At 45.6% G+C, this 27,617-nt stretch overlaps 1 long non-coding RNA gene across 5 annotated transcripts; it reads right to left on the bottom strand.

Annotated features, from left to right (window-relative positions):
- LOC148134601 (uncharacterized) lies at window positions 1–27,583 on the bottom strand. Of its 5 annotated transcripts, none has more exons than XR_015755817.1 (8): window positions 27,533–27,583; window positions 26,788–26,894; window positions 23,518–23,600; window positions 21,692–21,791; window positions 17,528–17,624; window positions 11,627–11,696; window positions 1,685–1,787; window positions 1–787 (listed from the first exon to the last, which is right to left on the bottom strand). It is a non-coding gene; the product is annotated as an uncharacterized LOC148134601 (long non-coding RNA). The 5 variants fall into 5 exon arrangements; XR_015755818.1 differs by lacking the exon at window positions 27,533–27,583 and adding an exon at window positions 27,150–27,234; XR_015755819.1 differs by lacking the exon at window positions 17,528–17,624.
- Between the last annotated feature and the right edge of the window lie 34 nt (window positions 27,584–27,617).

The following is a 27,617-nucleotide window of genomic DNA, read 5'->3' on the forward strand; positions in this document are numbered from 1 at the left end:
TCAGACAGTTCAATTTATTTTCTTTAATTTTATTTGCTGTGCAAAAAGCTTTTACAACATTTTAAACCAAAATTTATAAACCTTGTGTTAAAGATAAATGTTAAATAAAATCCATCAAACCATCTCTCACTGAAAACTGTTGTGGAAATCCTGGAGAATCTCCTGGATAATCCCTGCCTACTCCTTCCTACCCGGGCTCCATGACTATATACATACCTGGGAGATAGCAGCAGGAGGAGGCCATTCAGCCTTTCAATCCTGCTCCACCATTCAATGGGAAACAGCTGACCATCCAGCTCAGTCTCCTGTTCCTGCTGTGCTCCAATCCCCTTTGATGACTTTACCTCGAAGAACTATATCTAAGTCCTCCTTGGGCTTCACTGCCTTTTGTTCCAGTGACGTTGCTGTGTTATTGTGTGGGTGAAGGCAGGGGTAATGTGATGGTGCTGCCTCCTGGAGGATGCACTCAGCGTCCCTCATCATCCTGCAGTAACATCAACCGGGGTTCAGCAACTAGAGATAGAACCCATTTCCAGGATATGGGCATCACTGGCTCAGCCAGCATTTATTCCCCATCTCTAGTTACCCTTCAGAAGATGGTAACTACTGCTGTCTTGTACCATCCACAGTCTATTTGGCGCAGAGAGACGGACAATTCTGTGAGGAGAGTGTTGCAGGATTTTGGCCGAGTTATTCTCCATCTTTGGTTCTTCAAATGCTGGTTAACTTGATCACGATCTGCACATGATTCTGAGATTTCAGTTGCAAATCTTCACCATCTAGCACCCTGTATAAAGGAATATGTACAGATTAGAAATTCAGAGCAGACAATTCTAGTTTCTCTGGAATATCTTTTTCCCCTTTCTTCCCCCGAAGCTGTAACCCTCCAGCCCACTTCCGCTCTCCCTCCATTCTAACTCTACTATCCCCTAATGTACATCCTCCGCATTCTCATGGAGTTGCTGATAAACAGATCCATGCCACCACTTCCCGTCCCTGGTTAGACTCTGCACCCTTTCTGGGTTCACTTCCTTTCCCTTCAGTTGCTGCAAGTCAATAATGTAACAGCAGAATGAAACAAAAGGGAACAGACAGGGAGGTGGCAGATCCTGGACAGAAGAGGAACCTTCAGTCTGGGAGAATGGGTCACATCCTTCTTAGTTCCCCATTAGTTGATTCCCACCATTTCAATGAATTGGGGATGGAGAATGATCCTACATGGGTGTAGTGACACTTTGACCCCCTCCCCCAACAGATCAATACTATGAGTAGATACATTCCTCCTCCAGCTAATCACAGTGTGAAATACTTTCTGCAAAGTATACTTACCCAAAGCACATGCTCGAAAACCCGCTCACATTCTGTACATGTACAGTGCCGGGTTTCCCCACACACATATGGGCCCTGCTTCAGGTATTGTGGGAGTTTTAGTCCCCGTGAAGCCACTGGAGCCCTGTCTCTGGAAAGTGATTGAAAAGTGTGGACTGGAGGGTGTTGTGTATAGGATCCCCATTCAGACACACAGAATATATGGACTGTCACTGGGTTTTACTGAGACATCTGCTTCCACAACCTGATTTTCTGATGTAAGGAATATAGATTCAGCTAACTGGGGCATGAGGTAGTTAATAGGAGGAGCAGGTTTTAAGCAGAGGTGGCTCAATGGTTAGCATTGCTGACTCACCGCATCAGGGACCTGGATTTGATTCCAGCCTTAGGTGACTGTGTGGAGTTTACACATTCTCCCCGTGTCTGTGCGGGTTTCCTCTGGGTGCTCCAGTTTCATCCTACAGTCCAAAGATGTGCAGGTTAAGTGGATTGGCTATGCTAAATTCCCACAGTGTCCATGCCTGTGCAGGTTAAGCCATTAACCATGGGACATACAGGGAATGGGTGAGTCTGAATGGGATGCTCATTAGGGTTGGTGTGGACTCCATGGACGAGTACCCTGTTTCTGCACTGTACTGATTCTATTCCATTCTCATGAAGAAGAATGTACCTATCTCAATGTGCTGTGAATCTGTGGAATTCCCTATTCAAAATGCGGTGAATGCCAGGACAATGAGCAAATTTAGTGAAGAGATAGAGATGTTGAATTTGCAATGAGATGAAGGGTGAGAGAAAGCAGGCAAGAAAATCCAGCTGAAACCGAGGTGAACTCAATCATCATCATATTAAATGGTGGAGCTGGTTCGAAGGGCTGCATTGCCTCTCCTGGGCCCAGTGCTTATCTTCTTACGGTAATAACTGGGAAGCTGAATCCAAAACCCACCACCTTCACCAAAGGAGATTTTCGGAAAAAGCAGGATAGTCAGGTGGATTAGCGTTCCAAACTTAGATAGAGGAAGTATGTTGGAGATAATAATTTTGCAATTTTAAACTGAGCTGACTTAAAAATCACACAACAATTGGATCATGATGAAGGAGCGACACTCCGAAAGCTAGTGTGCTTCCAATTAAAACTGTTGGACTATAACCTGGCGTTGTGTGATTTTTTAAATTCTGTACACTCCAGTCCAACACCGGCATCTCCAAATCATGTAAACTGAGGGGAGACAGATATTTATGGTTTTAGACTGTGTAGTACATTCACATTGTTTAGAATACTCTGTTGAGAATATCTATCCTGTACTTTGTTACAAAGCCAAGGTCTCTGACTATGAAAACCAAAACACCCAGGTAACATCGCCTCACCTCGTAATCTGATAAAAGACTTGTGTTAAGTATGGTTGAATTTAGAATACAGTTGGAAAGCGGGAAGATTAAATCCAATCCCAAGATCCTGTGCTTAAACAATGGAGACTACAATAGAATAAGGCAGGAGTTGGCTAATGTAGACTGGAAGCAAAGACTTTAGGGTGGGAGAGTTGACAGACATTGGAGGAATACCAAAGAATTTTTTCAAACTGCTCAGCAAAAGTATATATCAGTGAAAAGGAAGGACTGTAGGAAAAGGAGTAATCTGCCATGGGTGGCTAAGGAAATAAGGGAGTCTATCAAATTGTAATTGGAAGCATACAAATTGGCAAAGACCAAGGAGAAACTAGGAGATGAGAAAAACTTTAAAGATCAACAGAAAGCTAGATGGGATTGGGGGAGAAAAGTGATGAGCAGCTATCCCCAGGGCCAGAATAGCAGTTAACACTGCTAGAGGGGAACCTATTATGTGGGGAACATATGGCCTCTGTAATTGTTGAAGCACTTAACTGTTACCATAGAGATAGAACATAGAACATAGAAGAATACAGCGCAGTACAGGCCCTTTGGCCCTCGATGTTGCGCCGATCCAAGCCCACCTAACCTATACTAACCCACTATCCTCCATATACCTATCCAATGCCCGCTTAAATGCCCATAAAGAGGGAGAGTCCACCACTGCTACTGGCAGGGCATTCCATGAACTTACGAATCGCTGAGTGAAGAACCTACCCCTAACTTCAGTCCTATATTTACCCCCCCTTAATTTAAAGCTATGCCCCCTTGTAATACCCGACTCCATACGCGGGAAAAGGTTCACACTGTCAACCCTATCTAACCCCCTAATCATCTTGTACACCTCAATCAAGTCACCCCTAAACCTTCTTTTCTCTAATGAAAACAGCCCCAAGTGTCTCAGTCTTTCCTCATACGATCTTCCTTCCATACCAGGCAACATCCTGGTAAACCTCCTCTGCACCCGTTCCAGTGCCTCCACATCTTTCCTATAGTATGGCGACCAAAACTGCACACAATATTCCAGATGCGGCCGCACCAGAGTCTTATACAACTGCATCATGACCTCAGGACTCCGGAACTCAATTCCTCTACCAATAAAAGCCAGTACGTCATATGCCTTCCTCACCGCACTATTTACCTGGGTGGCAACTTTCAGAGATCTGTGTACATGGACACCAAGATCCCTCTGCTCATCCACACTACCAAGTATCCGACCATTAGCCCAGTACCCCATCTTAATGTTATTCTTCCCCAAGTGAATCACCTCACACTTAGCTACATTGAATTCCATTTGCCACCTTTCTGCCCAGCTCTGCAGCTTCTCTATATCCTGCTGTAACCTGCCACATCCTTCCTCACTGTCAACAACTCCTCCGACTTTCGTATCATCCGCAAACTTGCTCACCCAACCTTCTAACCCCTCTTCCAGGTCATTTATAAAAATGACAAACAGCAATGGTCCCAAAACAGATCCTTGCGGAACACCGCTAGTGACAGCACTCCATGAAGAAACTTTGCCATCAACTACTACCCTCTGTCTTCTTCCATCCAGCCAATTCCTAATCCAAACCTCCAACTCACCCTCAATCTCCGTATTTTCTGCAGTAGCCTACCATGGGGAACCTTATCAAACGCCTTACTAAAATCCATATATACCACATCTACCGCTTTCCCCTCATCAACCTCCTTCGTCACCTTTTCAAAGAATTCAATAAGGTTTGTGAGGCACGACCTGCCCTTCACAAAACCATGCTGACTATCCTTGATCACATTATTCCTATCCAGATGTGCATAAATCCTATCCCTTACAATTCTCTCTAAGACTTTGCCCACAACAGAAGTGAGACTCACCGGCCTATAGTTACTAGGGTTATCCCTACTCCCCTTTTTGAATAAGGGAACCACATTTGCTATCCTCCAGTCTTCTGGCACTACTCCTGTAGACAAAGAGGACATAAAAATCAAGGCCATTGGCTCTGCAATCTCCTCCCTTGCTTCCCAGAGAATCCTAGGATAAATGCCATCAGGCCCAGGGGACTTATCTATTTTCACCTTTTCCAGGATTTCCAACACCTCTTCTCTACATACCTCAAAGCCATCCATTCTACTTATTTGTGACTCAGTATTCACATCGACGACAATGCCCTGTTCCTGAGTAAATACTGAAGAAAAGTATTCATTCAGTGTCTCCCCAATCTCTTCCGCCTCCACACGCAACTTCCCACTACTATCCTTGACTGGACCTAGTCATTCTTTTATTCCTAACATACCTATAGAAAGCCTTAGGGTTTTCCCTAATCCTACCGATTAAGGACCTTTCATGTCCCCTCCTTGCTGCTCTTAGCTCTCTCTTCAGGTCCTTCCTGGCTACCCTATAACTCTCAATCGCCCCAATTGAACCTTCACGTCTCATCTTGAGATAGGCCGCCCTCTTCCATTTAACAAGGGATTCCAATTCCTTATTAAACCACGGCTCCCTCGCACGACCCTTTCCTCCCTGCCTGACAGGTACATAATTATCAAGGACACTCAATAGTTGCTCCTTGAACAAGCTCCACATATCATTTACACTCTTGCCTTGGAGTCTACTTTTCCAAGCCAAGTTAATCCTGACCAAGTTAAAACTCACAGCACACTCCAAAAGCCTGTATTTCCAAATAAACCTGTTGGACTATAACCTGGTGATGTGTGGTTTTTACCTTTGCCTACCCCGCTCCAACACCTGCTCCTCCACATCAGAATCCTGACAGACAGCCCCACTGAAACTGAACTAGATACCTGACTGAGCCACAGGGGTGTGGGGGAGGAGTATGTGGTTTAACCACAAAGTGTTGAGCTGAACTCAACTTTTTAACTGCCGTTGCCATGGAGATAATACTGAGAGACAGCCTCCATTCAAAATCACAAACCACAAAGATATAAGAATGGGAGCGGCACATCGGACAGGCGGGGAGTTACCTGATAATGCCTGGAGGTGTTCTGCATGTGCACTATCCAGGTAACTGCCATGTCTCATCAAAGAAGACCTGTCAGAGTTCTGTGCCCAGTTATTCCTATCCAGCAGGGTTCAGGAATATGAGTACACAGCAGTGGAGGATATGAAGAACATGCCAGTAATTGACTGAGGAAGGTAAGGACCAAGAAACAACCATTATCACAAGAGAGTTAGAGCTAATGGAGCTAAAGGTAGACAAGTCTCTTGCCCTGATGGATTACATCCCAGGGTGCTACCAGAGATAGTGGGAGAAATACTAAATATACTTGGAGTCAGAGTCCTACAGCAGAGACAGGGCCTTTGGCCCAAACTGGCCCATGCTGACCAGAATGTCCATTCATGCGAACCCCATTTCCCTGCACTTGGCCCATCTGCTTCTGAGCTGAAACTTTATTGCTGGAACAGCACAGCAGGTCAGGCAGCATCTAGGGAACAGAAGATTCGACGTTTCGGGCACATGCCCTTCTTCAGAAATGAGCAGAGAGTGTTCAGCAGGAGAAGATAAAAGGTAGGGAGGAGGGACTTGGAGGAGGGGCGTTGGAAATGTGATAGGTGGAAAGAGGTCAAGGTGAAGGTGATAGGTCGGAGTAGGGTGGAGGCGGAGAGGTCAAGAAGAAGACTGCAGGTCAGGAAGGCGGTGCCGGGCTGGAGGGATTCGGCTGAGACAAGGTGGGGGGAGGGGGGATGAAGAAACTGGTGAAGTCCAAGTTCATCCCCTGTGGTTGGAGGGTTCCCAGTCGGAAGATAAGACGCTCCTCCTCCGACCGTCGCGTTGTTGTGGTTTGGCGGTGGATGAGTCCAATGACCTGCATATCCTCGGTGGAGTGGGAGGGGAGTTGAAATGCTGTGCTACAGGGTGATTCTGCTTCTGACCCTTTCCTATCCATGTATTTGTCCAAATGTCTTTTAGATGTTGTTAATGTACCCACCCCAACCACTTCCACTGGCAGCTCAGTCCATATACATACCACCCTCTGTGTAAAACAGGTGCCCCTCAGGTTCCCTTTCATAAATTCTCCTCTAACCTTAAACTGATGCCCTCCACTCCTTGATTCCCTGGGAAAAAGACTGAGTGCATTCACCTTACCCAAGCCTCTCATGGTCTTATAGACTTCCAGAAAACATCCCTCCTCTGTTTCCTCTGCTCTAAACAAAAAGAAATCCTCGCTTGTCCAACCTCTCCCTATAACTCAGACCCCTGAGCCCTGGCATCATCCTTGTAAATTTCTTCTGCCCTTTTTCCAGTTTAATAACTGAAACCTACACTGCATCCATCACATTTCCAGTGTTTCCCCACGGCACTGGAACCGACGTGACAACGCCAATGGGTTACAAACCATGATCGATAATTAACTCCTTCAAACAATCCCGTTTTCAGTTTGTTCCATGGTGCAGGTATCCTTGTGTCTTTCTGGTTGCATGGTTAATTAAAAACTTGTCCTCATACAAAACAAATATGCAACTTTATTGTTCCTGGGAAATGTGCCATGTTTTTTCAGACTTTTAACAACAAATGAAATCTCTCTTCACAGTCACCACGCTAACATGGACTTGGCCGTGTCTTGGTAATTTTTTCCAGACACACTGACATTTGAAATATTCGCCCACAGACAGAATACACACCTTTCCTTCCACATGAAATGGCCAATGATATTCAGATCGGCACGGATCAAGTAACTATCAAAATGGAACAGGAAGTTCAATTTAAATTTTTCATCCACAAATCCACCCTTTCAATACTCTACAACAGAGAAAACAAGTCACCACCGTTAACACACAGGATGGAAATTCAGAAGACAATTATAGGATTAAATTGTAGTTTCTTTGTTCCCCCAAAACTTTAAATCTCAGTCGCATAATTTCTCTCTTCTGTGAACTGAAATCCAAAACAACCCCCTCACTCCTTTCCTCCACACCCAGTTCTCATATTCTCTCCTCTCGTTGAATTCAGTTTCCTAGCTCCTGCCTGCAGACTAAGAACCAAAACAAAGGTGTGGCACGATGGCACTGCTGCCCCACAGCACTAGGGTCCCAGGTTCGATTCCAGCCTTGGGCGACTGCGTGTCTGCGTGGGTTTCCTCCGCGTGCTCCGGTTTCCTCCCACAATCCAAAAATGCACAGGTCAGGTGAATCGGCCAGGCTAAATTGCCCATAGTATTAGATGCATTAGTCAGAGTGAAAGGGGTCTGGGTGTGTTACTCTTCTGAGGGTCGGTGTGGACTGGTTGGGCCGAAGGGCCTGTTTCCACACTGTAGGAAATCTAATCTAATCAAATCAATGAGTCTGACTCGAAGCCTCCCGGGTGTTGGTGAATCCTCCCCCCACCTCTCAGGGTGTCCTTCCTGGTCAGACCCACACTGATTTTTTTCCCCAATCTGGAACCTCTTATTTATTTCCCCCACACCGATCCTTTGATGAGAACAATCCTGCACACACTGGCCAAATCATATCTGGATGAAAGAAAATGAATGTTCCTTTCCATAACATTCCTGAATCTTCACCCGATTTCTGATAACTTTCTGCAAAATGCTCCCCCACTGATATGCTGACCACTTATCACGATACCATTCCCTTGGGTCCTGTTCCCAGAGGGAGGAAGGGAGGGAGCTGCCAATGACAGATTAATCCCACACACCCACAGCCTCCCTGGCACTGACCCATACTGCACGTATGCCAACAATTGGCCAGCACTACGCCTGTGCATTGGTATCCCCTCCTATAGAGCATGCTCCAGATCACACAGGAGCCTGGGTGATTGACAACAGCTGCTGCCCAATAGGGTGGAGGGAGTGGGGCTGGAGGACTGGGACTATGGGATTGTAAATAATGAACCTATGTGGAGGACACTGGGGAAATAGACAGGTCAGTGACGGACAGGAGCAGTGCAGCAGCAGGACAGGATCCTGGACAAACTGAGCAATGGGACGGTCTGACAGGAGAGAAACTACAGGAAGGTTCTGTTTAGAGGCTCAGGCAGGGACAGCTGGGAGACAGTATGGCCTGGCAACTGGGGCACGTTTTCCAATCAGCCTCCTCAAAGATGCTGTTACTCAACTCTGAACCCGATCCTGCTGGTCCAGAGGTAAGGACACTACCACAATTTCCTGGTGGGCTAGTGGAAATAAGGGAAGATTTTCTCATTCTCACTCACATGAAATCTCCATGAGCTCCTCCTACTTACTGTCCGGTGGGGATGAGAGCGGGGTTAGGGATATAGGGACTGTCTTTCCAAAGGAACTCACCTGTGTTGGTGATATTAACAAGACTCAACACACAGTCACTAACACAAAGCTGGTGTACGTGAACTTTATTCAGAACATTAACACCCATAACTGGGTGACACAGACCCCAATGTACAGAGTTAAGTCCTGGATATTAATAATGGCTTTGTATGTGAGAAATCACGTCTCATGAATTTGAGTCAATTTTTTTGAACTAACAATAAAGAGGATTGATGAGGGCAAAGCGGTGGAAATGATCTACATGGTTGTCAGTAAGGCGTTCAACAAGGTTCCCCATGGGAAACTGGTTAGCAAAGTTACATGGAATACAGAGAGAACTAGCCATTTGGATACAAAACTGGCTCAAAGGTAGAAGACAGAGGGTGGTGGTGGAAGGTTGCTTTTCAGACTGGAGGCCTGTGACCAGTGGGGTATCACAAAGGATCAGTGCTGGATCCACTAATTTTCATAATGTTTATAAATGATTTGGATGTGAATATAGGAAATATTAGTAAGATGACACCAAAATTGCAGGTGTAGTGGACAGTGAAGAGGATTACCTCAGATTACAACAGGGTCTTGATCAGATGGTTGAATGTGCTAAGGACTGGCAGATGGAGTTTAATTTAGATAAATGTGAGGTGCTGCATTTTGGAAAAGCAAATATTAGCAGGGTGTATAAATTTAATGGTAAGGTCCTCGGGAGTGCTGCTGAACAAAGAGACCTTGGAATGCAGGTTCATAGCTCCTTTAAAGCAGAATCGCAGGTAGATAGGATAGCGAAGAAGGTATTTAGTATGCTTTCCTTTATTGATCAGAGCACTGAGTACAGGATTTGGGAGGACATATTGCAGCTGTACAGGACATTGGTTAGGTCACGCTTGGAATATTGCATGCAATTCTGGTCTCCTTCCTATCAAAACAATATTGTGAAACTTGAAAGGGGTCAGCAAAGTATTACAAGCATGTTGCCAGGGTTGGAGGATTTGAGCTGCAGGGAGAGTATAAATACACTGTTTTCCCTGGAGTGTCAGATGCTGATTGGTGACCTTATAGAGGTTTATAAAATCAGTATGGGCATGGATAGGGTAAATACACAAGGTCTTTTCCCTACTTTGGGGAGGAGGCACGATTGGGGGTGGGAGACAGGGGGGAGAGACCGAGGGCAGAGTGTGACTGTTATTTTGTAGATCTACAACACAACCCTGTTCCTGTTTTCTCTCTGTCCTCTTAAATCCGCCTGAAGGGCTCAGAACAAGTGCACAGTCCCTGGAAAGTACAGTTTCAGGGTGGTCAAGTGCACTTATCAATAAATGGACCTGGGTTCAATAAATGGACCTGGGTTCAATAAATGGACCTGGGTTCAATTCCACTGTCCTGGATTCATGTCTGTGGTCACAGACGCGCCTGTCTCTGACCCTGACTATTGGATCCCCTGTCACTATAGCTCTGCCATTCTCCTTCCTCCAGTTCTGTGCAGCGGAGCTATTTGTGGTGTCATGAACCTGGCTGTTGCTGATTTCCCAAGAGTCCACCCCACCTGTTTCCCCCTTATAGAATCCCAAGCGGTGCACAATATCTGTTTGAGAAGGGGAATGATCACTGGGGAGTCCTGCACTTCCTTCCTGAGCCTTTTACTTGATCTGATGGTCACCCATTCCCTTTCTGCCTGTGTAACCCTCACCTGCAGTGTGACTAACTCACTAACTGTGCTGTCCATAACATTCTCAATATTGCTCCACAGTGAGTCCACTCACAGCTCCAAGTCTGAAAAGCAGTTTCCCCCAGTAGCTGCAGATGGACACACTTCCTGCACACATAGCCGTCAGGGAGATTGGAAGTGTCCCTTAAGTCCCACATTGTACAAGAGGACCACACCACGGGTCTGAGGTCTCCAGTAACAACGTCTCTCTAGTTTCAGTTAGTTACTCCCATTAGGAGAATTTAAATGAGCTAGCAACCTTCCTTCTCTTCAAACATTTCGATTATAATCAAAAGCCACGATCTTTACTTAAGCTGACATTTTATACTTTAAAAACTGTTTAAAAACAAACTCAGCAGGTATCGCTTACAACTTGGCTGTTCCCAGTGGGACTATGTGATTTCTGAATGGCCTGCACTAAAACTGAAGCTGTAGTTCACATTCACCCCGTCTCTCCTCGCTCTGTTTACACCCAGCTCCAAAACACTGTCATTGAGCCAAGCAGCACCCACAGTGCAGCCCTATCATTTTCATTGTCTACTCACACCTACACTGCCTAGCCTCCTGTACTGTTCCAATGCATCTCAATGGGAGCTCAGGAACAGCATCTCATCTCTCAATTCAGCCCTTTGTAATCCCAGAGTCAACAAGGACTTCAGCAGTTTCTGGATGAACAGACAGTTGTCAGAACCTGGAACATTCCACCTGAAATGGTGCTGGAATTTGAGTCCATAAGGAATTTTAATGAGAAGTTTGCAGGGAATTGAAAATGAGGAGTTTACAGGTTAACATCATGAAGTGGGTGATTGGGTCTAAATCTGACAGTTCCTATAAAGAGATGAGGTGTAATTTGGATAAATCTGTGCTCCCTCTCGGGCCAATAACACCTTCCTCAGCTGCAGGGCCCAGAATTGAGCACAAACCCCAAGGGTGATCCAACCACAAATTTGAACATCTTTCTGCTTTTTGCTTGAAAAAAAAACAGATACTTGCCCACAGACAGAACAGACACATCTTTCTCCTTCCACAGTTAAATGTCAATGATATTCAGATCCTGATGACCCTGCGGACAATAGAAAATTGCTTTTGAGATCCCTGTCTCAATTATTCTCAATTAATATCCTATAAAATGAATTCATAAAACAAAACTCACAGTCAGTGCAGGCTGAACAGTAAAGACAAAAATTTCTCTTGGTATGTGTTTGATGTGTAAATGCTCCTCTTTCAATCACCCCGCCCCCCCACCCAGGAAGAGGACATGTCCATGTGCCTTGCTGTACCTTGCCCCAAATAAAGAAGGCGGCCATAACCCAGGACCTGAGGGCCACTGCCATTTTCCCATTTGCTGTAAATGTGGGACCAAGAGTTTCTAATTCAGGCCTAACTACCTGTACAGAGTGTAATTAAACCCTCCCAGCCTAAACTGATCCAACTCCCCTTTCCCGTTTCCTCCTCCTGCACACATCAAGGGTCATTTTAGGTCCAGTGACCCTTCCTCAGAACCGACAACTGCTGGGAAAATTAGAATCCCTACAGTGTGGAAACAAGCCATTCGGCCCAACAAGTCCACACCCACCCTCTGAAGAGTTTCTCAACCAAACCCATTCCCCAATCCTATTATTCTACATTTCCCCTGATTAATGCACCTAACCTCTACATCCCTGAACACTAAGGGAAATTTAGTTGGGCCAATTCACCGAACCTGCATATCTTTGGACTGCAGGAGATAGAGGTTAAAGAGTAAATAATAGGTGGGGATGGAGCCCAAAAGAGACAGTAACATTTGGAAAGACAAAGAACTGGATAACAATCTGGCTGGGAGGGTGCATAGCTGTTAATGGAGGGGACAGGAATCTGTGTCTGGCAGCATCTCAGTGGAGGTGGTGGAAATGGCAGCTGATGATCTACATTCTGCTGCAAAACAGACCCCGAGCTTCCAGTTGCCTGCTCTTTAACACACAAGTCTGTTCCCTGGCCAACATCTCTGTCTCATGCTTACTGCAGTGTTCTAGTGAAGCTTGATGCAAACTGGCAGAACACTCCAGAACATACCAAAACACCCGTATTTCAAGGACTGCAATTTCCCCTCCCATGTGGTCAACAATACTCTCCAATGTATCTCCACCACTTGCCACACCTCTGCCATTATACCACACCTCTCCAACTACAGCAAGTATAGAATCCCCCAGTTCTCACCTTCCACCCAGATACAACGCATCATCCTCCGCCATTTCCACCACCTACAATCAGATCCCACCAGAGGTATATTTCCCTCTCCATTCCTTTCAGCATTCCACAGAGACCATTCCCTGTGAATTCCTAGTCAGATCCATGCTCCCCAACAACCCCACTCTCAGCCCCTTCACTTGCCAATGCAAGAGGTGTAAAACCTGTGCCCACACCTCCCCCCTCACCTCCAAAGGACCCTTCCACGTCCAGCAGAGATTTTCCTGCACATCCAAACACCTCACCTATTATGGCCTTTGCTTTCGACGTGGTCTCCTCTCCACTGGGGAGTCAGGACACCAACTTGCGGAATGTTTCAAGGAACATTTCTGCGATGCATGCACCAACTAACCCCACCATCCTGTGGCCGACCACTTCAACTTCCCCACCCACTCCTCCAAGGATATGCAAGTCCTGGGCCACCTCCACCACCAAATCCCAGCCACCCGACGCCTGGAGGAAGCAAACCTCATCTTCCACATTGGGACCCTTTAACCACAGAATCAAGGTTTCCTCATCTCCCCTCCCTAACCTTATCCCAGATCCAACCCTCCAACTCGACACCACCCTCTTGAACTGTCCCACCTGTCAATCTTCCTTTCCAATTATCCACTCCACCCTCTCTCCATTACCCTCCACGTACATCTACCTATTGCCTTCCTAGCTCCCTTCCCACCAACCCCACACATCCCTCTTATTTATTGCTCATCCCTCTTACTACTCCCCTTTCCCCCTCCAATCCAGGCATTCCTGATTAAAAGAATATGCCCAAAACGTCGATTCTCTTGCTCCTGAGATGCTGCCAGACCTACTGAGCTTTACCAGTACCTTTTGGTTATTGTGTGAGATTTACAGCATCCGCAGTTCTTTTGGTTCTAATTTACCAGGAATTTCTAATTCAGGTCTAGCAGCCTAAAACCGTGCGTTTATAAACCTTCCCAGTCCACAATAGCTCAATTTCTTCCCCAGACTTTGCAGTCTCTCCCACTTCCTTCACACTCAGTGGGTCACCCCTCACCGTGACACTGCGCCTGCACAGCTCATGACCACGTGTTGGCCTGCTGGACCCACCCCAATTCACTCCCATTGGCTGGAGGATCACGCCAACTCTCCTATTGGTCTGAAGCTGCTGTCAATCACCCGGGCCCCATTGTGACATGAGTGGGCTCCTCCCAAGAGCAGCGGATGCTGAGGGGTGACCTCATAGACCTTTATAAAATCCTGAGGAGTATGGATGGGAAAAATAGACAAGATCTTTTCCCTGGGGTGGGGGAGTCTAGAACGAGAGGGTGTAGGTTTAAGGTGAGAGGGGAAAGATTTAAAAGGGACCCTAGAGGCAACTTTTTTCACTCCGAGATTGGTGCGTGTATGGAATCTTCTGTTCAGGGAAGGTGGTGGAGGCTGGTACAATTACACCATTTGGCATCTGGATGGTATGTGAAATGGAAGGGTGTAGAGGGATATGTGCCAAATGTTGGCAAATGGGACTAGATTAGGTTGGGATATCTGGTCGGCATGGACCAGTTCGACCAAAGGGTCTAATTCCATGCTGTAGGTTTCTATGACTTTGCCTTGGGATGAGCTTCATCATTCACAGTGAATGGGGCAGTAACACAGAGCACAGGGGTTTGGGGCTATTCAGCCCATTGGGGCTGTACTCTCCCCCTCTGGAGATGGTGCCAGTCTATCCCAACTCACCTCCCATTTTCTGTAGCCCTCCAAATCCTTCCTTAAAAAAGTTAAATTCCAAATTTGTTTTGATAATAACTACTGAATCTGCATCCAGCTGTCAGTCAAACTGTTCCAGATGCTCAGAACTTAATGAGTAAAATAATCTTCACATTTTTAACCTGCATTATTTGCCAGTTACCTGAAGGTAGTTACTAAAAATTGTGACGTTAATAATTTCTCCGTCTCTCTGTAAATTAAATATCCTGGAAACAAATCTGCTCCTGGTCGAAATCACTGCCTAACCTCATCTCCAAGGAGAATTATCTGATCTTCTGCTAACTCTCCATAAAAGAGAAACCCATCTTAATTTTAGTAGTGCCATAAAGATATACAGCAGAGAAACAGACCCTTCGATCCAACTTGTCCATGCCGACCAGATATCCTAAATTAATCTCATCCCATATGCCAGCTCTTGGCCTATATCCTTCTAAACTTTTGCTAATCACATACAACATCTCAAAGGCATAATTGGGTAATTGTACCAGCCTCCATACTTCCTCTGGCAGCTCATTCCATACACGTACCATGTTCAGCTAGAAACATTGCCCCTTATTTCCCTTTTAAATCTTTTCCCTCACACGTGAAGCCTGTGCCCCCAAGCTTTGGACTCACATATCCTGGGAATAAGACCCTGGGATTTCACTCTATCCATGCCCCTCACAATTGTATCCGATGCTCCAGGGAAAACAGCCCCAGCCTATTCACCATCTACCTATATAGCTCAACCCTCAACCCTGGCAACATCTTTGTGGATCTTTTCTGAACCCTTTCAAGTTTCACAATATCATTCCGATAGCAGAGAGACCAGAACTGAAAGCAGAATTCCAGAAGTGGCTGAATCAATGTGCTGTGCAGCCGCAAAATGACGTCCCAACTCCACTACTCAATGCACTGACCAGTAAGGCAAGTACACCAAACACCTTCTTCACTACCCTGCCTATGATTCCACTTTCAAGGAACTATGAACCTGCACTCCAAGGTCTCTTTGTACAGCATCACTCCCCAGGACCTTCCCATTAAGTGTATAATTCCTGCCCTCATTTGCTTTTCCAAAATGGAGCACCTCACATTTATCTGAAATAAACTCGATCTGACAATCCTCAGCCCATTTGATTGAAGTCCCATTGTACTCTGAGGTAACCTTCTTCGCTGTCCAGTGCACCTCCAATTTTGATGTCTACTGTAAACCTACTAACTATACCTCATATATTCACATAGAAATCATTGATATAAATGATGACAAGCAGTGGACCCAGCACCGATCTTTACACCATATTGCTCATCACAGGCCTCCAGTCCGAAAAGCACTACCCTCCGTCTCCAACCTTCCAGCCAAGTTGTATCCAAATAGCTGGTTCTCTTTGCATCCCATGGTGTCTAACTCGCTAACCAGTCTGTTATGTGGAACCTTTTTGAATGTCTTTCTGAAGTCCAAGTTAGTGATTTTTATACAAAGCCATGCTGACTATCCCTAATCACTTCTTGCCTTTCCAATTACATATAAACCTGTCCTTTAGAATTCATTCCAACACCTTGTCTGCCACTAACTTCAGGCTCACCAGTGTATTGTTCCCTGGCCTTTCCTCATCACCTTTCTCAAATAATGGTGCCTGTCTTGCAGCACCTCACCTGTGGCTATCTGTGACAGAAATATCTCAGCGAGGGGCCCAGCAATCACTTCCCTAACTTCCCACAAAAATTTGAGATACACCTGATCAGGTCCCACAGATTTACTCAGCTTTATGTGTAAGACATCCAGTACAACCTCCTCTGTAATATGGACAGTTGTCAAGTTATCACTATTTATTTCTCCAAAGTCTCTAGCTTCCATATCCTCTTTCAGTAAAAGCTGACATGAAATCCTCGGATAGTATCTCTCCCACCATCTGTGGTTCCACAGACAGCCTTGTTGATCTTTGAGGGTCCCTATTCTCTGCCTGGTTACTCTTTTGTCCTTAGTGTTTTGTAGAATCTCTTTGGATTGTCCTTAAACCTCTTTCCCCCCAAAGCTATCTCATGTATCCTTTTTGTCCTCCTGTTTTCCCTCAAGTGTACTCCTACTGCCCCTATACTCCGAGGGATTCACTCAAACCCAACTGTCTGCACCTGCCATATCCCTCCTTCATCTTTTTGACCAGACCCTCAATTTCTCTAGACACAGAGCATTCTTTGCACCTACCAGACTTGGCCTTATCAGGAACATTCTGTCTATGTACTCTTGTTGTCTCATTTTCACAGGCCTATGGAGGCAATGGCAGATGAGGACATGGAAACAGTCATTCTCAGTAAAGAGGTAGTGTTGGGAAAGATAATAGCCCAAAAGTACATGGGTCTCCTGGCCGTGATGGAATGCATCCCAGGGGACTAAAAGAGACGGTGAAGGGTCTATTGACCTTCTTTGCTACAGGGATGGTTATGCTGCAGCTGTACAGGGTGCTGGTGAGGCCACACCTGGAGTACTGTGTACAGGTTTGATCTCCTTACTTCAGCAAGGATGTACCGACACTGGAGGGGGTGCAGAGGAGGGTCACTAGTTTGAGTCAGGAGTTGAGAGGGTTGGTGTATGTGGAGAGACTGAATAGACTGGGACTAGACTTGTTGGAATTTAGAAGAATGGGAGGTTGTATTGGAAAAAATAAAATTAAGAAGGGAATAGATAAGATAGAAGCAGGGAGGTTATTTCCATTGGGGGTGCGGGTCAACCTAGGGAACAGAGCGTCAAAATAAGAGGGTATCTGATTTAGGACAGAGTTGAGGAGGAACTTCTTCAGCTAAAGGGTTATGAATCTGTGGAATTCCCTGCGGAGTGCAGCAGTTGACGTTATCAACTTGAATGTCTTTAAGGCAAAATGTAAATTTGCAAACAGGAAAGGAATTAAGGGTTATGGTGAGGGAGCAGGAAAGTGAAGCTGAGGCCATGAAAAGATCAGCCCTGACCTTATTGAATGGCAGTGCAGGCTTGAGGGGCCAGATGGCCTACTCCTGCTCCTATTCCTTCTGTTCTTATGTTCCCACTTTCCAGCCGTCCCTTTACCTGGGGGTTGCAAAGAAATATTGAAAGTTCTCACCTTGTTCCGTCAAAATTCACCTTTGTCCAATTTTGAACACCAACTTTTAGATCTGGTCTATTATTTTCTGTAACTATTTTAAAACTAGTAGAATTATCATCAGAGAATCCCAAGTGTGGAATCATACCATTCGGCCCATCACATCCACACTGACCCTCAGAGCCTCCTATCTTACCCCTGTCACGCTGCATTTCACATGGCCAATCCACCTAGCCTACACATCCCTGAACACTGTAGGCAATTTCCCATGGCCAATCCCCCTAAACCTGCACATCCCTGAACAATATAGGCAATTCAGCCTGGATTATCCACCAACCTGCACATCTTTGGACTGTGGGAGGAAACCAGAGCACCTGGATGAAACCCACACAGACAACCTCAATAAGGTGATCATCCTGTACTTATTTCCCAGTTCCAACCAAGTAAGTTCACCGGGCGAACTCCCATGAATAACCTCCCTAAACACAACAATAATGTTATCCCTAATCGCAAACACCATTCCACCTTCTCTCTTATCCCCCCTTTCTATCCTTCCTCTTACATCTATTCCCTGGAACATTAAGCTACCTGTTCTTTCCAACCTAAGCCACGTTTCTGTAATACCCACTATATTACCGCTATCCAAATGAGCAGTCCCATGTTCAAAACCATATCTTAAGCTCATCTGCTTTCCCTGTCAAACCTCTTGCACTGAAATAAATGCAGTGCAGTGCTATCAAAAGGACAGACTGATGGGCAGAGGGGGTGGGATGGCCCTGTTGGTGAGGGATGACGTTCAGCCTTTTGCGAAGGGGGAGAGACAAAATCAGGATTGGAGTCAGATTGGAGGGTGGCTAATGTTGTCCCACTTTTCAAGAAAGGTGGGAGAGAGAAAACAAGGAATTATAAACCGGTTAGCCTGATGTTAGTGGTGAGAAAGATGCTGGAGTCAATTATAAAAGATGAAATTATGGCTCATTTGGATAACGGTAATAGGATTCGTCAGAGTCAGCATGGATTTACAAAGGGGAATATACTGACTTGGATTGAAAATTGGCTGGCTGACAGGAAGCAAAGAGTAGTGATAAACGCTTCCTGTCGGAATGGCAGGCAGTGACCACAAGGTTCGGAGCTGGGACCGCAGCTGTTTACAATATACATTAATAATATAGATGAACATATTAAAAGTAATATTAGCAAATTTGCTGATGACACAAAGCTGGGTGGCAGGTGGAATGTGAGAGGATGTTATGAGAATACAGGTTAAATTGGACAGGCTAGGTGAGTGGACGGATGCATAGCAGATGCAGTTTAATGTGGATAAATCTATGGTTATCCACTTTGGAAGCAAGAACAGGAAGGCAGATTTCTATCTAAAAGGAGTCAAGTTTGGTAAAGGGGAAGTACAACGAGATCTAGGTGTTCTTGTACATCAGTCAATGAAAGCAAGCACGCAGGTACAGCAGGTAGTGAAGAAATCTCACTGTATATTGAGTATAGGAGCAAAGAGGTCCTTCTGCAGCTGTACAGGGCCCTGGTAAGACCTTACCTGGAGTATTGTGTGCAGTTTTGGTCTCCACATTTGAGGTAGAGCATTGTGGCTATTGAGGGAGTGTTGGGTAGGTTCACGAAGTCAATTCCCGGAATGGCGGAATGGTCATATGTTGAAAGATTGGAGCGATTGAGCTTGTATACACTTGAGTTTAGAAGGCTGAGAGGGGGGATCTGATTGAGACCTACAAGATTATTAAAGAGTTGGACACTCTGGAGGCGGGAAGCATGTTTCCAAGGATGGGTGAGTCCAGAACCAGAGGACACAGTTTAAAAGTAAGGGAAGCCATTTAGAACAGAGTTGAGGAGAAACGTCTTCACCCAGAGAGAAGTGGGCACATGGAATGCACTGCCCCAGAAGGCAGTGGAGGCTAAGTCTCTGGATACTTACAAGAAAGAGATGGATAGAGCTGTTAAAGATAATGGAATCAAGTGTTACGGAACAGGATACTGATTGTGGACAATCAGCCATGATCATAATAAATGGTGGTGCTGACTCAAAGGGCACAATGGCCTATTCCTGCATCCTCATCAATCCACTTTGATACATCTTCAAATAACTCAATCAATTTTGTGAGACAAGATTTCCCACGCACATAGTCATGCTGACAATCAATAATCAGTCCTTGCTTTTCAGAATACACATGCATTTTGTTCCTCAGGATTCCCTCCAACAACTTGCCCAGCATCAATGTCAGCCTCACCAGTCGATAGTTATCTGGCTTGTCCTTACCACCTTTCTGAAATAGCGGCACCACGTTAACCAACCTCTAATCTTTCGGCATCTCACCTGTGATAATCGATGATACAAATATCTCAGCAAGAGGCCCAGCAACCCTCATACCCAGCTTCCCACAGAGTTCTAGGGTACACCTGATCAGGTGCTGGGGAATAACCAAGCTTTACGGGTTACAAGTCACCCAGCACGTCCTCCTCTGTAAGATGGACATATTCAACACGTAGACATCTATTTCCCCACATTCTATATTGCCCGTGTCCTTCTCCACAGTAAACACTGATGCAAAATATTCAGTTAGTATCTCTCCCAACTCCTGCAGCTCCACACGTAGGCTGCCTTACTGATCTTTGAAGAGCGCTATTTTCTCTCGAGTTACCCTTTTGTTCTTAATGTATTTATAAACACCCTTGGGATTATTCAAAACCCTATCTGCCAAAGCTATCACGTCCCCTTTTTGCCCTCCTGATTTCCCTCTTAAGTATACTCCTACTGTCTTTAATGCTCAGGGTTTTTTGGAATTTTTGGTTTGGAATAAATGCAAAATATTACATCTTGATAAAACAAACGAGGGCAGATTTACACTCATTAAAAACAGGGCCTCGAATAGTAATATGGAACAAAGAGGCCGAGGGGTTCGGGTCTTTCACGTCTGTCACATGTAGACAGGGTGGTTAAGAAGGTGCTTGGCACACTTGCCTTCATTGCTCAGACCTTTGAGTACAAGAGTTGGGACATTATTTTGGATGATGGGGAGGCCTTTTCTGGAATTCCGTGTCCAGTTCTGGTCATGCTGATATTGGGAGGACATTATGTAGTTGGAGCAGATTCAGAACAGATTTACCAGGATGTTGATGGGAATGGATAGTTTGAATTATAAGCAGAGGCTGGATAGGCTGCGACTTCTTTCACTGGCGCGCAGGAGGCTGAGGAGTGACCTTATTAGATGTTTCTCAAATCATGGAGGGTTGGTATCAGTAATGTGAACAGCAGGTGTCCTTTCCAGGAAGGGACGCGATTCAAGACTGGGTACCTTTTAAGGTGACAGCAGAACGGCTTTAAAAAGGCGTTCAGGAATTTTTTAAAATTTTTGTTCAGACAATGGTTTATGTGTGGGATGAGCTATCAGAGGAAGTGAATCAAATTACAATTTTAGGGTGGCACAGTGGCTCAGTGATTAGCACTGCTGCCAGGGCCCCAGGTTCGATTCCAGCTTTGGACAACTGTCTCTGTGGGACTTGCACATTCTCCCAGTGTCTGCATGGGTTTCTTCCAGGGGCTCCAGTTTCCTCCCTAATGAGAGAGCAGCCCTATGGTCTGGTAGGACAATGCTGCCTTTACCTTTTACACAGTGATGCCACTGTGTCTCTGGGGTGGGGAGAGGGAATGCTGAAGGTGGTGGATGGGACACCACTCAGGCACAGTGCTTTGTCCTGGAGGTTGTTCACTTTCTTTAATATTGTTGGGGGGTGCACTGATGCAGGCAAGTGGAGAATGTTCCAACACAACCCTGATGTGTGCCTTATAGAGAGCAAACAGACATTGGGGAATCAGGGGTTTGGGGAAACTGAAGTGTTCTCCTTGCAGCAAAGGCAATTGAGGGGAGCTGTGACAGAGGGGTTTGGAAAGGTTACACGTTATAATAATAAACCTTACACCCATCAGCTCATTATACAAGGATTATAGGACACACATTAAAGGTTTGGGAAGGATTCAAAGGAGAACTTTTATGCAGCAAATGGGATTCAGATGGAATACAATACTCACACACAATGCGAATATCCAGGTCCTGATGAATTGACTAATTCAGTCAGAGTTTGGTGTTACAATGACTGAGATTACCATCTGAATGTCCACCTGTAGTATCCTGTAATACAAGTTTATAAAATCCATCACTGTCAGTTCAGGTTAGAAACTCTCACCATCCCCTCCTCCTGGCCCAGGATGATTGGACACATTACCCCTTGTGGAGGTCAGCAGTCAGTTCAGGTGGAAATCTATCTCGGAGTTTCCACCTTGGAATTTCATGTGACTGAACAGAGCAGATCATTGACACATGGGACAGAATATTCCAAGAGTCAGTGAGATGTGGAGAGCAGGATTTACTTCCTTTTTATTCCTTCCATGCTGCCGCTGTGCCTCATCAATAAGACATGGGGTGTGAAAGGCTCATGCAGCTCGATGGGCAAGTTACCTCCATTCTGACCAATGGGCAGCAAGCTCCTCCCATAGAGTATCTCTAAAAACAGAGCAACTCTGCATGCTTCCCACTGCCCAAGACTCCCAGTAAATGTTTAGAAGAATGAGGGTGGGGGGACTCCAAGAAAAGGCATAACTGTAAAGTTCTAAGACGATTGTGAAGAGAGAGAGATGCACAGGAGAAGGGGGCAACAAGTTGTCAGATGGAGTATAGTTTGGGAAAAAGCGAAGTTGGACAATTTGGAGGAGATAATAAAAGAACAGAGATCTATTTAAATGGTGGAAACTGCAGAAAGCTACGCCACAAAGGGATCAGAGGGTAAGTATGCAGGAAACACAGAAAGCAAGCAGATTCTGGGTCAGTCATGAAATCAAGGGTTCTGTTTCAGATTCATCAAGTTTAAGGCAACACAGACACGGGTAAAGAGTTTCAGTAGCAATGGAGCTAGGGTGAGGTGGAGATAAGCAACATTTTAGAGATTGGAATTCCTGGTGTTTGTGATTGTGTAGATGTTTGATCAGAAGGTCACCTTGGGGTCAGGTATGAGAACAATATTGTAAAGAGTGTAGTTCTGCCTAAGGCAGTTCCCAGTGAGGGGAAAGGGCTCAGCAGTAAGGGAAAGTAATTTGTATTAGCAACTGAAGGTAAAGGGTTTACCCATTACAATATTTCATTGGAGGAAATTGCAGCTAATCGAGTAATGGAAGCGTGATAAGCAGTTTGATAACTTAGCAACAGTGCAGCAATGGAGAGGGATGATGGGGATGGAGAGCTGGCACTGTCAGTGTACATGTGAAACCTAACACAGCTCTTTTGGACGATGTCACCTCCTGGCAGTATGTAGGTGAGTTACAGGAGAGAGCAAGGATAGATCCTTGAGGGACACCAAGTACAAGGAATTCAGAAAGGAAAGGGAGAGTGGAGATGGAGCTGGATTTACAAATGATGGTGAGGTTGAATGTTAGTTTTTTTTTTGCAGAATGGATGAGAAGGACATAACCAGAAAAGACAGACAGACAGAACAAGGAACAAGATCTGTGAATTGGCGAGGGGGAGTGATGAGGAGGAAACAGAGTTGGAATGTCTGTAGTTTAGCGAGACTAGTAAAAGCTCAAGATGAGCTCTGATAAGGCTTGACAAGAGACTGGAGAAAGATGTAAGTTTGGGACAAAAATTAGGAGCACCATGTGAGGCAGCTCGTCTCGGTGGGCTAGTGGGAGGGAGGGAAGCAGCAGAGGCAGCTGATTGGATTGTCTCAGTCTTAGTGACAGAGAAACTCAATGTGCTCCTTGCTCTTGTTGTTGGAGAGAAGGATGAAGGAGACAGGATGATAGACAGTGTTTTACAAAGAAACAAAACCAGGGTTAGTCATATTTAAAATGAGTGAACAAACCTAATGTATTTAACTTTTATCCAGAATATTAAAACGTACAACTGAAGTCCTTGTTTCAATCCCAGCTCGGCAGACGATAGAATCTGAATTCAAGAAAAAATAACTGGAATTAGGAATCTCCTGATCTCCATGGAACCATTGTCAATGGCGAAAAAAATCCTGCCAACCTGACAGTCGCCCAACAAGCTCCTCATTGTATTAATCACTGCAAAATCTCAACAAAGGAATGAAACTGGATGGACCACTTGGCATCTAACAAGGCATTAGGAAATACAACCACAGAATCAGCCCTCTCGACTCTGCAACATCCTGCTCACTAACACCTGGTTTTTTTGTGCCAAAACGTGGCGAGCTGTCTCACAGACTAGTCAAGGAACAGCCTGACATAGTCATCCCTTACAGATAATGGCCAGACACCACCATCACCATCCCTAGATATCGAGAGTGTGGTGATGGAAAGCACAACAGGTCAGGCAGCATCCGAGGAGCAGGAGAATCGACGTTTCGAACCTAAGCCCTTCCGGCACTAGACACTCGACTCTGATCTCCAGCATCTGCAGTCTTCACTTTCTCCTGAAATCTCTGAATATATCCTGTCCCACCAGCAGGACAGACCAGGCAGAGGTGATGACACAGTAGTGTACACACAGGAACCATTTGCCCTGGGAGTACTCAGCATTGTCTTTGGACACCAGGAAGTCTCATGGCTTCTGCTGATTACCACGTATCGTGCTCCCATGGCTGATGAATCAGTGCTCCTCCATGTTGAACAACAATTGGAAGAAGCACTGAGGCAATAAAATGCCTCCTCTATATTGGGGTGACAGGCCGCCTACTTGCGGAGCGATTCAGAGAGCACCTCTGGGCCACCCGGACGAACCAACCCAACCACCCTGTAGCACAGCATTTCAACTCCCCCTCCCACTCCACCGAGGATATGCAGGTCATTGGACTCATCCACCGCCAAACCACAACAACGCGACGGTCGGAGGAGGAGCGTCTTATCTTCCGACTGGGAACCCTCCAACCACAGGGGATGAACTTGGACTTCACCAGTTTCTTCATCCCCCCTCCCCCCACCTTGTCTCAGCCGAATCCCTCCAGCCCGGCACCGCCTTCCTGACCTGCAGTCTTCTTCTTGACCTCTCCGCCTCCATCCTACTCCGACCTATCACCCTCACCTTGACCTCTTTCCACCTATCACATTTCCAACGCCCCTCCTCCAAGTCCCTCCTCCCTACCTTTTATCTTCTCCTGCTGAACACTCTCTGCTCATTCCTGAAGAAGGGCCTGTGCCCGAAACGTCGAATCTCCTGTTCCTGGATGCTGCCTGACCTGCTGTGCTGTTCCAGCAATAAAGTTTCAACAGCAATAAAATGGTGACAAGCCTACTCTGGGTACAGGATTTCAATGTTCTCTACCAAGAGTTGCTCAGCTGCAGGATTACTGACTGAGCTGGTCGGGTCCTCAAGGACATAGTTGCTCAACTGGGTTTGCAGCAAGCGGTAACGGAACCAGCAAGAGGGAAAAACATACTAGATCTTATCAGTATGAATCTACCAGCTGCAAATGCATCTGTCCATGACAGTATCGGTAAGAGCGACCATCCCACAGTCTTTTTGGAGACAAAGCCTCACCTTAAAGTTGAGAAAAACCTCCATTGTGCTGAGTGGTACTATCAGCGTGGTAAATGGGACACATGTAGGAACTGGATCTCTCTCAGGCACTGTGGGATAACAGCAGCAGCAGAACTGTACTCCAGCACAATCTGTAATCTCATGGGTTTGTACATCCCGCACTCACCCATCACAATGGACAGGAAAGGACAGCATGCCATGAGCAGCACCAGGCATACCTAAAAATGAAGTGCCAACCTGGTGAAGCGACCAAGCAGGACTATCTGCATAATCAAACAGCACCAGCAGCAAGCAACAGAGCTAGGTGATCCCACAACCAATGGATCAGATCAGAGCTCTGCAGTTCTGCCACACCCAGTTGTGAATGGTAATGGACAATTAAACAACTCGTTGCAGGAAGCACCACAGATATCCTCACCCTTACAGATGGAGGGGTTTCACACATCCATGCAAAAGATAAGATGACAGCATTTGCAGCAATTTTCAGCCATATGCAAAGTGGGATAATCCATCTCAGCCTTCTCCAGTGGTTCCTAACGTCACAGATGTGAGCTTTAAGCCAGTTCAATTTAGTTCGAACAATATCGAGAAATGGTGAAGTAGTGTAAAGGCTACGGGTCCTGCTAACATTCTGGCAATAATACCGATAGCTTGTGCTCCAGAACTTGCCTCCCACCAAGCCACGGACCGCTCCAGCACTGGCATCGACCGACAATGTGGAACATTGCCCAGGGATGTTCAACACAAAAACACAGGGCAATTCAACCCAGGCAATTTCCCTCCATCAGTCCACACTCGATCAGCAGTAAAGTGATGGAAGGAGTCATCAACAGGGCAATCAAGCAGCAGCTGTTTAGCAAAAGCCAGCTGAGCGACACTCATTTTAGGCTGCACCATGGCCACTCAGCTCCAGATTGTGTTACAGCCCTGATTCACAACCTGACAACTAGCTGAATCCCAGAGGTGAGGTGAGAGTGACAGCCCAGTCCCACTCCAACACCACTGGTTCTAACTGAATCCACCCTCATCTCAGCACACATACTGAAACTCTCATCCATCGTGTGTTATCTCCAGACTTAATTATCCAAACACACTCCTGGCCAGCCTCCAAAATTCAACCTCCCTATAATCTCAAGAAAAATTGAAAGCTCTATCGCCCACGTGCTCACTTCTCCCCAAACATGTTCATCTGTCAAAAGGCTCCTATTCATAAGCAACAACAATTTAAAATTCTCATTCTTGATTTGATTCCTGAATGTTATCATCCCTAGCTCCCTGCACCACACATACTTGAGCCCTCGACAACCCATTTTCTTTGAGACTCCCAATGATTTGTTAATTCATTACTTCAACTGTGTGGCTGATTCTACAGTTAGTAGAGCAACATGGTCTGGAATTTGCAGACAAAACCTCACAGGTCTGCTTTCCACCTTTAAGACATCCCTCAAAACCTGTTTTTTGGCAATGCTTTGGTCACCTGACCTAATATCTCCATTTCTGTCCTTATATCTAAACTTCTCAATAATATTGTGAAATTATAAGCATGATAATAAAACTACAAACTGTTCTTGATTTGGACATTATCTTCAAATAATCACTGTTGCTGTAATGAATAATCTGTAATGTCTCTTACCCAACCACACTGTGAGAGCACCTTCACCACACAAACTGCAGCTGTACAAGAAAGTCAAACATCACACTCTCCACAGGCAACAGGGCTTTGGCATTAATCACTGGTATCTGTGGAAGGAGAAACACAGTTGATGTTTCAGGAAGTGCAAAATTGATTACAGGGAATGAAAATGGTGCAGAATTTGATAGTCAGAAATGGAAGGAAAATACTCTTGCTTGTTGGAAAAAAAAGTTCTTGACTGTCAAAAATATTCAAGAAAAAAGTAATCTGATAATAGAGCAGCACATGATCAGGGGCTGGGCCGCAGTGAAAAACTCATTTACAAAGGGTCTATAAAAATAATAATACAGTACTAAACAGACCAAAAATACACCCATGGTTCGAGACTGAGGAAGCTAGACATTGACAAAGTGGTCATGAGGGAGCCCAGAGGTGAATCAGAGCTGTATTGGCTGATGTGATCACAATGACTCTGTACCAGAGAAAGGCTGCACATGCGCCTGGCTGCACCTTGCCCCCTACAAAGATGGCGGCGGTGCACATGTCCAGTGAATCGTTGCCCCGAATAAAGATGGCGGCGCTCACTCAGGCCTGCAGCCGCGCTGAGGCCATTCCTCATTTACTGCAAACACGGGACTGGGATGTTCACATTTGTGTTTTCCGACGTGAACAATTTGTTTGTAAAACCTCTCCGCTCTTAGCAACACAGTTTTTCTCCAGTTTCCCTGTTTATTTCTTTCCTTACCGTATCCTTTCTCTCCATAACTTCCCGAGCATTCATTACAGCGACTGTGCGCCGCGCGCGAGTGATCACATGGTTTAGTTTAGCC

Source organism: Chiloscyllium plagiosum, unplaced genomic scaffold (genome assembly GCF_037043375.1).
Source record: "Chiloscyllium plagiosum isolate Xiang-an unplaced genomic scaffold, Cpla_swu_hap1 HiC_scaffold_53Y, whole genome shotgun sequence".
NCBI lineage: Eukaryota > Metazoa > Chordata > Chondrichthyes > Orectolobiformes > Hemiscylliidae > Chiloscyllium > Chiloscyllium plagiosum.